Below are 12,963 nucleotides of genomic sequence, written 5' to 3' on the forward strand. Positions count from 1 at the left end.
CGTTGGGAGGGATGAAGGGTTTTATTGTGTTGAGTAGTTTAGGAAGGAGCTCTTTGTGGTGTTCTTGATGTGTTTGGCCACGTCTAATTTTGGGTCCAGAGTGATTACCAGTGATTTTACGGAATCGGCCAGGGTGAGGTTGCAGTTGAGAGCATCAATAGCTTTTAGCCATTCTGTGATTTGGGGGTTCTCCTCCTTGTTGGAAATGAGGAGGATTTCCGTCTTGTCTTGGTTGAGTTTCAGGTGGTTGAGTGATAGCCAGTGTTGGACTTCTTTTAGAGTGTCGCTAAGTCGCTGAATGTCATCAATGGAGGAGATTTCAAGATAAATCTGGGTATCGTCCGCATAGAGGTGGAAGGGATGTTGTTTTTTTTTAGAAGGGTGGTGAGGGGTTCCATGTAGATGTTAAAAAGTTGCCGGGATAGCACTGATCCTTGGGGGACACCCCTGCTGACGTGGAGTGGATCAGACAAGAGGTCTTTCATTTTTATTCTCTGGGTGTGGTTCTGGAGAAAAGATGTGAACCACTATAAGACCACCTCTTCCGCTCCTACCCTTTCTTGAGGTACGTTAATGAGAAGTTTGTGGTCAACCGTGTTGAAAGCTATCGATAGGTCCACGAGTATGAGTCGGCAGCATTGGTCCATGTCGAGTGACTTGTGTATATCATCTATGATGTTTAGGATCGCTGTCTCTGTGCTGCAACCTTTTCTGAAACCCGATTGGTCAGGGTCTAGAAGGTTGTTGCTGTCCATGTGTTGAGTAAGTTGGAGGAGAACACATCTTTCCAGGATTTTAGCTAGGAGAGGGAGATTGAAGACGGATCTGAAGTTATTCAGATCATTTGTGTCCAAGCCCGTTTTTTTTTAGTAATGGCGTGACTTGGCCAATTTTGAGACAGTCAGGCATGACTCCGGATCTCAGGGAGCTGTTTATAATCTTGGTCCAGAGCGGGGCTAGGGTGAATTTGAGCTTTTTGGCCAGTTGGGCAGGTATGGGATCCAAGAATTGTGATGAGGCTTTAGAGCTGGAAATCATTTTGAGTTTGGGGGCTGCTTGGGTGTGATATCTTCTGTCCCTGGGGGCGAGCTACTGTAGGGGAGACTGCGGTGATCGTCCAGGGAGAGCTCTAGCTTGGTGATTTTGTTATTAAAGAAATTGGCAAAGTTATCACAAAGGTCTTTGGAGGCCTGAACTGAGGATGAAAGGGGCTTGGAAGTTTGTTGCCTACTGAGATTGAAGAGTTCTTCGGGCGTGTTTTTTGCGTTGTCTAGAGCATTACAAAAGAAGGACGTTTTTTCGTTGTTGATGTGTTTTTTATATTTCCTGCATACTGATTTGAGATGATCAAGGAGTACTGTGGATGGGTTGTTCCGCCAGAGTCTTTCTGCAGCTCTTAGTTGCCTCTTTCGGAGTTTATGTCTGTGTTGAACCAAGGGGAACAACCTTTACAACGCAACTTTTACAACGCACTACCTTTACAACGCATTTTTTACAACGCACAATCCATTACAACGCATGACATTACAACGCAGGACACTACAACGCATTTCTAAATACTACCTTTACAACGCATTCCATTACAACGCATACTACCATTACAACGCATACCATTACAACGCATAATATAGTAATATACTATCCAACACTTACCCTACTGTTGCACCCCCTGGAGTTAGAATAGTAATTTTTACCCCTATACTATCCAACACTTTCCCTACTGTTGCACCCCCTGGAGTTAGAATAGTAATTTTTACCCCTATACTATCCAACACTTACCCTACTGTTGCACCCCCTGGAGTTAGAATAGTAATTTTTACCCCTATACTATCCAACACTTTCCCTACTGTTGCACCCCCTGGAGTTAGAATAGTAATTTTTACCCCTATACTATCCAACACTTACCCTACTGTTGCACCCCCTGGAGTTAGAATAGTAATTTTTACCCCTATACTATCCAACACTTTCCCTACTGTTGCACCCCCTGGAGTTAGAATAGTAATTTTTACCCCTATACTATCCAACACTTACCCTACTGTTGCACCCCCTGGAGTTAGAATAGTAATTTTTACCCCTATACTATCCAACACTTACCCTACTGTTGCACCCCCTGGAGTTAGAATAGTAATTTTTACCCCTATACTATCCAACACTTACCCTACTGTTGCACCCCCTGGAGTTAGAATAGTAATTTTTACCCCTATACTATCCAACACTTACCCTACTGTTGCACCCCCTGGAGTTAGAATAGTAATTTTTACCCCTATACTATCCAACACTTTCCCTACTGTTGCACCCCCTGGAGTTAGAATAGTAATTTTTACCCCTATACTATCCAACACTTACCTTAAATGCAATTTAATATTATGCGTTGTAATGGTATGCGTTGTAAAGGTAGTATGCGTTGTAATGGATATGCGTTGTAAAGGTAGTTTTTAAAAATGCGTTGTAGTGTACTGCGTTGTAATGTCATGCGTTGTAATGGATTGTGCGTTGTAAAAAATGCGTTGTAAAGGTATGCGTTGTAATAGTATGCGTTGTAACGTTATACATCCTTGAACCAAGATCTAGATGGAATGTTCCTGACTCTTTTTTGTTTCAAGGGGACTAATTGGTCCAGAATGGAAGTCATAGTTGTATTGTAGTGAGAGGTGAGTTCTGTTGTGGAGAGGTCGCCTGTGGTGATGGGGAGGAGAGAGCTTACCCTTTCTTCCAGGATTTCTTGCCCTGTGGGGGGCGTCTTGCGTATGGGGCTGGCATTGGAGCGTTATGTTGATGTGGAATAAAATGATATGGTGTCAATGGGCAGGATGTGGTCAATCGTGACTGTGTCTGTTTGAGCAATAATGGCATCAAGGATTGATCCTCTGTTGTGTGTTTCCTCTGTGTAGTGTTGGGTAAGGATGTTGTTGTGTGGAAGTTAGTTCAAGGTTTGGATCAGCGAGTTGTTTTCCTCATTCCAGTGTAGGTTGAGGTCGCCTAGAATTATGTTGTTGGAGGCCCGGAGTGAACAGTGAGTTATCAGGTCGGAAAGGTGTTCCCCAAATGTGGTGGTGTTGCCTGGCGGATGGTAGAGGAGATGGCAGAATAGTGTTTTGTTGTCACTTGCCTTAATGGTGGCAGTTAGACATTCAAATGTGTTGTATTTGAAGGAGTCAGTTTCCGTCACGGAGATGTTGTTCTTGTGTATGATTGCTATACCCCCTCCTCGCTGTTTTTTTCTGTCTTTGTTGATGATTGAAAAACCCGGGGGCACAAGCATGTCAATGATTGGGGAAGAGAACTAATTTAGTCATGTTTCGGTGATGAACGTGATGTCTATGTCGTGGGTAAGGATGGTTTCTGCCAATTCTGTTGCATGTTTGGTGGCCGATCTGCAGTTTATGAGCATGCAGTTGGTGGTGGTCCCCCTGTTTTTGTGTTTCTTCTTTAAGGGGGCCCTGAAAATATTGGTGAGGAAGGCTGGGGGTCTTGAAAATCTGGGTGGGGAGCGGTCTCTTCCAAATCCAGTGATAACCTGGATCTTGGAACTTGGGGTGACAGTAGAGGAAGTGTCATACGAGGTGGCAAGATCCAACGCTTCTCTCGTGGACATTGCCGCTCTCGTTCTTATGGGTCTCTGTGTCTGGTTCAAGAGGGGCGTTGTGTTCCAGCTGAGCCATTGAGCCTGCAAAGGCCTTGAGTGTTCTGTGTTGGTAATTATGGGTGTCGGTGTGGTCGTTGAATTCATTGAGGCCCAGTATTACAGTTTCTAGCTGGCTTTCCAGCAGAGCAAGACGCTGAGTCGTCTCCACAGAGGAGGGGGTGGGGGCGTCCTGGGCGGGGTCGTTCCGGGAAGGAGAGAGCTTGTCATTGACAGACTGGCTTTTGGTGTTAGTATTGCCAGTGCTGTCCCTATGGGTAGCCATGGACATGGGGTGTGGAAAATCACGTCGTGATTCAAGCAGCCGCCTCTTGTGCATAGGTAGAGGGAGAGAGTTAGGAGTCATTGGCTGAGGATTAGGTTCACTAATTGTTTGTTGGGAATGGTAGTATGAGGAGGGAGGGGGTAGGTGTCGGTCGGGAAGGGGGTTGGAGAGCTTCATCTGTGACGTACCTCTGATTTGTTTTGGAAGGGGGTAAGTGTTGTGTGCGGTCAGGGAGGGGTAGATGGAGGAGAGGTTGGTTTCCGGGGGGGGGGGGGGGGGGGAATGTTGGCGTTGTTGGCATTGGTCTTGGGATTGATCTGTGAGATCTCCTGTAGGGTCAGTCGGTCAGGGGATAGGGAGTTGGTCGGGCGGGAGTAGCGTGAGTGAGTGGGGACATTGCGTAGCGAGGGGAAGAGGGAGTCAAATGCATCTAGGTTGTCGATGTTGGCTTGGATCAGGACTGTGCCATTGGTGTAGATGGCCGCAGAGGTGTTACCACTACACATAGGGCAGTTTGGGATTGAGATCGTCAGTTTGCAGCTGTAGGGAGTGTTATTTGTTTTCGATATGTGAAGATGTGTTCTGAGAATGGTGTTCTATTTGGCCTGTGCGTGCCTTCAACCTGTCCAGCATGGTGATTGGCCTGTGCCTAGCCCTAACTTTTAGTGTGGTAATCGATCTGTGAGCTGGCCCACCTGCCCTGTGTTGTAATTGGTTTCTGCTTGGCTGTAACGCCCTGAGGTTAGAACCCATGCAATGCCTGCAATTGCCTGTGATCCCTGGCCTATGCAGGGCTGCATCTGCCAAAGTTGTAACCAGTAAGGACCCGTTGCTGAAACACCGTTGGTGTGTATGGGACCATGTCAAGCCTGGACTGCCTCCTCCATTTCTGCCGGGCTCACAGGTGACTGTGGGCTCAGTGGACGAAGCAAAATACCCAGAAGATCTGCTGACTTAAATGCAATCCCTCCCACCGAAGGGTGTCATAATTTCCAAGAATAAGGTGTGAAGGAAAAAGAGGGGGCTTAGTCCCAAAACGTTAATAAAAAGGTACAGTGGAAGTGGAATAAAGGAAGTAAATTAATAATACAAGGTAAAAAATAATGCCTAATGAATATTCAATAGGCATTTCGCAATTTGCAACAACATGTGATTGTCTACAAATGCAGGGATGAATGCCTACAAAGGATCTCTGCCTCTGCATTTTTAACTAAATGTGAAAAAAAAAATTAAGCGCCATGTCCAGTGAAGGGTCAGGTGCTGCTTTTATGAAAATAAATGTTTTCCATATGGGAATACATCGGGTGGGTGGGTGTCAATTGGAAGTGGAGTCACAGCTTCCCTTTTGCAAATCAGTAACCACCCCAACTCTGGAGTCGGTAACCGATCTATTGTTTGCAATGGCAGTCACAAACAATTGATGCTTCCCTTTCTGGAACATAAATAGGAGAATGACCCTTGCATGCACCTCCTATTTGCAATTCAGAAACATCACAAAAGACCTTAAATTAGTTGGAAAAACTTTTGTGACTGCAAAGTTAGAGGATTTTGGAACCTGACAATCCTGCTGGGGTACAGTGAGTGTGAAAGGAAAGGCAGCAGGATGTCACTTTCTCTAATACAGAACACTTAAATACCTGTGAATGAACTGTTCAAATATTTCTAAATATATCAGCAGTTAGGAAAGCACAAATCAAGCACATCTTTTGTAATTTTATAGTATGATGGAAAAAAGGATATTATTAGGATCAGAAAAAATCAAGCCACTTAATTTGTGATAAATATTTGCTTAAACTGATTTCCACACATTATTTGTGCACTATATAGTTTTATCAGTAAAACTGCAATTCAGTGAGAATGTGGCCATTTCAATTAAAAATGATCTGTCTGTAAATGACAGCAGGCCACACCATGCTTTAGTACTAGATTTATGACAGTGTGCTCCAAAATGCACCACCGGCTACCTACTACAGCCTTACTACTCTCCTGCTGAATGCTGTGGAGCCTTTGGATTTTTCCCAGTTCATGTGACTTCAGTGACGTAACATTGATGGCAGCATCCCCACCCTAACAAGTGTTCCAGCACCACTGCCTGTATCCATTTTTTTGTCTGAAGCTTAAGATTTTGCTGAAAAGAAGTCCTCTAATTGGATGCTACGGACAGCATCCTACTCAGCAGGATACAGAGCTAGAATATTGATGTACAGAAATATTAAGGTAAAAATATCGTCGGATAGAAATATCGAATGAAAAAATATCGTGGTCAAGAATATTGATTGTTAGGTAAGTAATATCGATTGCAAAAATATCGAAGTGTTAAATATCGTTTACAAAAATATAGTTGTTAAAAATATCGATTTATCATTAATGTTATGTATTTTAGTATTTTTATGATAATTGTTTGTATTTTTAGTATATGTGTTAAAATTTTAGTAGTTAATATATTTTTTTAAATACAATTTTGCGTTTTTAGTTCCGTAGCCTGTTGTGGGTTTATAGGGGAATAGGGTGGGAAGTAATTTAATTATATAGATTTTATTTATTATTTATAGTAGTTAATAAAAAAATTTAAACTGAATTTTGCGTTTTTAGTTCTGTAGCGGGTTCAGGGTGTAAAGGGGAATAGGGTGGGAAGTAATTTAATTATATGAAATTTATTCAATAATTTATATTTATTCATAATTGTATAATTGTGATGTTAATGAGTTAAATGTGTACATTAATTAATTAATAATTGTTTGATAATTAGTTGTTAATTAATTTAAATTAATTCATTATTTTTTAATTATTGTAATTGTTTAATTAATTTTAGGTGTGTGTTGTATTGATAGGTGTAAATGGTGAGAAGGGTGGGAAGTAATTTATTTTTTATTGAAGAATTATTAATTAGTTGTTAATTGATTTGTATTAATTAACTAGTAATTATTAATTGTAATTGTGTAATTAATTTTAGGTGTGTGTTGTGGATGTTATAGTGTTAAACAATGTGTAATTTATGAATGTTTATTATCTTTTTTTAATAATAATATATTTAAATTTCAATATTATTTATGTTAATAATGGAAATTAAATTTCACAAAAATGTTGATTTTTGTTTTTATTGGTGTGGTATCCAGCACTTTCCCTACTGTTGCACTCACTGGAGTGGGAATAGTAATTTTTACCTCTCCGCTATTTAACACTTTCCCTACTGTTGCACTCACTGGAGTGGGAATAGTAAATTTTACCCCTCCGCTATCCAACACTTTCCCTACTGTTGCACTCACTGGAGTGGGAATAGTAATTTTTACCCCTCCGCTATCCAACACTTTCCTTGCTTTTCACTCACTGGAGTGGGAATAGTAATTTTTACCTCTCCGCTATCCAACACTTTCTCTACTGTTGCACTCACTGGAGTGGGAATAGTAAATTGTATCCCTCCGCTATGCAACACTTCCGCTACTGTTGCACTCATTGGAGTGGGAATAGTAATTTTTACCCCTCCACTATCCAACACTTTCCTTGCTTTTCACTCACTGGAGTGGGAATAGTAATTTTTACCCCTCCGCTATCCAACACTTTCCCTACTGTTGCACTCACTGGAGTGGGAATAGTAATTTTTACCCCTGCTCTATCCAATATTTTCCTTGCTATTGTAATTATTGTGTTGTGCAATGTATATTTTATTACACCAACTGTGTAATCAGGTGCACACCAACAAGGTCAACAGGTGCAGCCTCAACAATGTCCACAGGTGCAGTGCCAGACATGCAGAGGCGAATAGCAATGCAGACATGTGCAACATCAAGAGTGTAAGCAAGCACCGACTGTGTAATCGGTGCTGTTTCAACAATGTCCACAGGTGCAGTACCAGAAATAGAGAGGCAAAGAACAATGCAGGCATGTGCAACATCAAGAGTGTAAGCAAGCACTGACTGTGTAATCGGTGCTGTTTCAACAATGTCCACAGGTGCAGTACCAGAAATAGAGAGGCAAAGAACAATGCAGACATGTGCAACATCAAGAGTGTAAGCAAGCACCGACTGTGTAATCAGGTGCAACACCAACAAGGTAAATGGGCGCAGCCTCAACAATATCCACTGGTACAGTACCAGGCATGCACAGGCGAATAGCAATTCAGACATGTGCAACACCGACAGTGTAAGCAAGCACCGACTGTGTAATCGGTGCTGCTTCAATAATGTCCACAGGTGCAGTACCAGAAATACAGAGGCGAAGAACAATACAGACATGTGCAACCCCAACAGTGTAAGCAAACAACGGCTGTGTAATCAGGTGAACCACCAACAAGGTCAATGGGTGCAGACTCAACAATATCCACAGGAGCAGTACCAAACTAAAACAACCAAGGAACAATGCAGACAGATGCAACACCAACAGCATAAACAGGTGATCCGCCATCAGTGTAAACAGGTGCAACAGCAACAATGTAAACAGGAGAAAAACAAGCGTGTATTCAGATGGTCCACAAACAAGGTCAGCGAGTACAGCCTCAACAAGGTCCACACAGGTGCAGTATCATAAATACACAGGCGAGGCAGAATGCAGACACATGTGCAACCCCAACAGTGTGAGCAAACACTGACTGTAATAAGGTACACACCGACAAGGTAAATGGGTGCAGCTTCAACAATGTCCACAGATGCAGTACCAGAAATACACAGGTGAAGAACAGTGCAGACATGTGCAACCACAACAGTGTGAGCAAACACTGACTGTGTATTCAGGTGCACACCAACACGTCAACGAGTGCAGCCTCAACAATGTCCACAGGTGCAGTGCCAGACATACACAGGGGAATAGCAATGCAGACACGTGTACAACCCCAACAGTGGAGGCAAACACTGACTGTGTAATCAGGTGCACACCGACAAGGTCAATGGGTGCAGACTCAACAATGTCCACAGGTGCCTTCCCAAACAAAAACTGCCAAAGAGCAATGCAGACAGATGCTGCACCAGTTGTTTAGACGAGTGCAGCACTAGCAGCATAAACCGGTCACTGCACCAAAAGTAAACTGGTGAAACTCTACAACACAAACTGGGCGGAGACCCAACAAAGTAAACAGGTGCAGCACAACAGAAAGACCACAAATGGCCAAAATCACCTCATAGACGTTTAGTAAACCTCATACAGGGAATTCGGTTTAATAGTCCATAATTATTCTTATTTTAGAATACCATTAGCATGAAAAATGGTAATATCAGGCAGAATTAAAGTCTAGATAAATGGGAGGACGTCTTACCTTCAATGAACATACACATATAATGTACTATCCAGGTTGGAGTCGGTTTAGCTGTACGAAGTCGATCTTCCTTTAACTCGGCGCTATGCCGTTTCCCCCGTCGGGTCAATACTGCAGTCCCTGCCGCCTCCTTGCACGGACAGCAGTCCCCTCTGTGTACGTGCTCAGAGCACCTTTCCAGGCGCTATCTCTCAGCGCAGGCCCCTGTCATAGTGTCATACATGGGTGGCTCGCTTCTCCCGTGGGTTAAAAGTCTGCGAAGCAGCGATAAGATGTTTATGGAATATATTCAGTGCTGGCAGGCACCCTTCGCATGACGTAAGACGGTTAAAGAGCCGGGGCTGTAGCACGTCGATCCATTGTGCCTTTTTTCCCGGCTCTGTTGCACATCAGAGAGAGTTTGAAATAAACACGGAAGTTGTTTCTTCCCTTAACAATATTGTCAAACAGCTGCCTCTTCATGAGGGAAGAAGGTGTTTACTCTGAATGGATCTGAAAACAGTTTTTGGAGGGCGATGTAAGCTTGCAAAGAGAGTACCTAATAGAAGTCTATGGAAACACAGGCGGGCTAATTTACAAGCCCCTTGCGCTGCCTGTTTTATTATGGGAGGAAGTGACGTGCAGGTGGCGCAAGGGGCTTGTAAATAAGCCCCATAGTCCTTTGTTGTAGGATTTATGGAACCGAAAAGACGTTGCCACTTTGCCAAAAAGGGTTAGTTGACAGGTGTGCCTTTACGTTTGGGTTGTCGTGTTTGTTGCGTTTTTAGGTCTCGAAAGAGACATTTTATAACTGGGCTTTTCAAAGTGCTGCCGTGGCCTAAAGCTACAGTGCACGTGAACGTGCACGCGCGCAGCCGCCAATCACTGCTGCGCGCGCACCACTCGCGTGCTTGCCACACAGCGCTCCCGTCCAAGCGATCGCGATTGCAGTCAGATATGCATGCATGAGGACTCAGGGCAGGAGCTTTTCCAGAGGATCTCTCAGAATGCTGAGTGATGTTGTGCATTGATTTCGCCCTTTCAAGGCTAGCGTGTCTGTCCACTCACGCATGTTCAAGCTGTCAGAAAACATTGACTGCCTGGGTTGCACCCGGAATGTTAAAACATTTTGAGATATGGAGGCTACAGCTGCGGGTCGGTTTTCCGTTCCTCCTTGGCTGTCGTTCGCAGTATGCCAGGCGCGGTTGTGTCAGTTGTGTATCCGTGTGTGCTTGTGCAGAGCAGTTTGATAACTTTTTTGGCCCATCAGTTGGGAGGGTGGTTGGGTTTGTGATGGTTTCGCTACAGTTGGCGGTTGGCGCTTGGCGCTTTTTCCACCTCTCTTCTTCCCATGCCTCCCGCCTCTCTCCCATAGGTGCTTTATTCCTGCTTCTTCTTGTTTACACTTCTAACTAAAAACATTTTGAAGGCTCTACGTTTAATAGCATTCCCAATTTTTACTTTTTTAAAACAGCACTCGCCCTTTGGGGCCTGAAAAATTATTTTAAATATAGTAACATATTTGCTAGCCTTTGTCCGCAGCTTGTGTGATAATTGGTTGATTCCCCGCCGCAACACCCCTTTTGCCGTCTCTGTAGTTAGGCAGTCCCATTGCAGAGACCGATTGGCTAAGCCTATGCTCGTTATTAGATTGTGTGGGCTTTACTTCCTCTTCATCTGTTTGTCCCTCCTCTGAAGCATGGACGCTTTACTTGTAGCTTTCACTGCTCACTTTTGAAATCCTGTTTACGTTTTACTTAAGCACTCCATAGGGCGGGTGTTAGGCGGCGATTTTCACCAAAAAAACAACTACATTGATCGACTCTTTGGATGTTATTGTGAGCTTCCCTTGTTCCAAGTTGGCTCGAGCCAACTCTTTTGTCAAAAGTGCTTGTGTCTCCCAAACAAATAGTGTTTCAAAAAGGTTACAGGCCATGTGTGGGATTTGTTTTTGTAGGTTTGCACTTAGCACGGGGTTCCTGGGCTTTCCAGCATAATGTAAAAACAGTTTAGTGCATAACAAATTGTGCTTTATACACTTGCATTCATTATGAACAGCGCACCACAACACTCAATACACATTTGATGCTGCTCGTACCACAACCAGACAATGCAATGGTGAAGACTTTATTTGCTTCACAACTAACGTTATTCAGAAATCATTTGATGTCATAATTATGTAATACTCGACTGGTGCTTTGAACATATTGGTACTTAGGGTTCGCTCAAACTGCAGTAATTATTGCACTGATAATGCTCTATGACTTAGAGTATCCCTCTTTGATTAATGCAGTGAGTAGATGAGGTAAGTAGTTGCATTTGTTTATTTCAAAAGTGTTGTCTGCATTTAAAAACAAGCACTGTCAAAGCCAGTAGGTCTGACCTTGAAAAATGTGCTGTTTATTTCTTTTTCGTAAACCTATGCAAAAAAATGACGAACACATGAAAATTATAAACAAGCATTGGCATAGCCAATAGGTCTCGCCTTTGGGACCTTGTAAGTGTTTAGCCAAAGAAATTGTGCGGCATAAATAAATACTTATAAGGTCCCAAAAGCGAGACCTATTGGCTATGCCAATGCTTTTTTGTTGTTGCAGCGGTAGGCTTCAGGTAGAGCAAGTGTTCTGTGGTGCATACAACCCCTATCCTTATTTGTGACACGCATAAACTCTCAGCGTGAAGCATTTTGCGTAGTGACATCTTGCGTGTGTGTCAGACAATCTACCTTGCATATCTTTTGCATAATCGGAATTGTGAAGCCTCAGAATTACGAGATGTTGATGTATGTTCTACATTCAGCGGTAAGATAATGATGGGTTACATATTTCTATACTTTATCTCTTGGTGTTTGTGAAATTAGGTACTTTTATCTGTTAGAATTGAGACCTTTACTGCTTACGTATGTATTTTGTTGTGTTGATGTAACTAAGAAGGGAGCTTTAACCCCTTCGATGCTGCGCAGATTCCGCCGCTGTGCTGGCGGAATCTTGCGCGGGCGGGGTCATGACGGAATGGTTCCGTCATGAGCACAGCTCAACCGTGGGTCATGACGGAACCATTCCGTCATGAGCACCGAAGGGGTTAAATCATTTATCATCAAGCTGATAGAAATGCAAGCCATGTGAGATGTCACTAACTTGCAGTGTATGTGTTAATTTGTGGAATTATTTCTTGGGTAACAACTTCATGGTTGTTTTAATTTAATGGAATGTGCTTATTCATGCATGTGGTATTCATCTTTTAATCCGTTCAGTTTGCTATTTAATCTTGCTTACTTGTTCTTGAAAGCAAAACACAGTCCTTCAAATCTTTAGTTTTCACGTTGTACGTTAGTTAAGGGACTCCATCTTCACTTGTGCTCTACTAGTTCATAACAAGACTGACATATCAATCATGCAGAGTATACTTTTGTTTCCAAGTAGTCTCGGTATAGCTAGTCATTTGAGCCATGACTTGTTTGATCATACAGACTTAGTTGTCCTCTGTATCCTGTGGATGCCTAGCACAGCGGTAGCTCAAGGTTTTCCATCATATTTTTTGTTCTCTTTATATAGATGGGTGTGTGCTTTGCCAGGACAAATGGTATGAGGTGTCTAAACGGTTGTGGTTGCCAAGGATTCTCGGCAGAACATTGGTTTATATTGATTTAATGGTGTCGTGTGCTTCTTTTGCTTCCAAACTGATTTTTCCCAGTGGTAATTCCACATTCTTAGTCCTTTAGGCAGTGCTGTAGCTGTGTCTCTTTTCCCAGTGACAATTCCTCATTAGTTCCTTAGTAGTCCTGCAGACAATGCTGCTAGCTGCTTCTCTGGTCTCAGTGGTAATTCCTCA

At 43.0% G+C, this 12,963-nt stretch overlaps 1 protein-coding gene across 1 annotated transcript in view; it reads right to left on the reverse strand.

Moving 5' to 3' along the window:
• The window catches only part of LOC146785871 (uncharacterized), a 91,199-nt gene extending 81,834 nt beyond the window's left edge, over nucleotides 1-9,365 (reverse strand). Inside the window, exon 1 of the mRNA XM_085635246.1 lies at nucleotides 9,154-9,365. The gene's annotated coding sequence lies outside the window, so the exon portion shown is untranslated. The remainder of the gene's footprint in view (nucleotides 1-9,153) is intronic.
• Nucleotides 9,366-12,963: the final 3,598 nt, after the last annotated feature.

Source organism: Triturus cristatus, chromosome 11 (genome assembly GCF_964204655.1).
Source record: "Triturus cristatus chromosome 11, aTriCri1.1, whole genome shotgun sequence".
Taxonomy (NCBI): domain Eukaryota; kingdom Metazoa; phylum Chordata; class Amphibia; order Caudata; family Salamandridae; genus Triturus; species Triturus cristatus.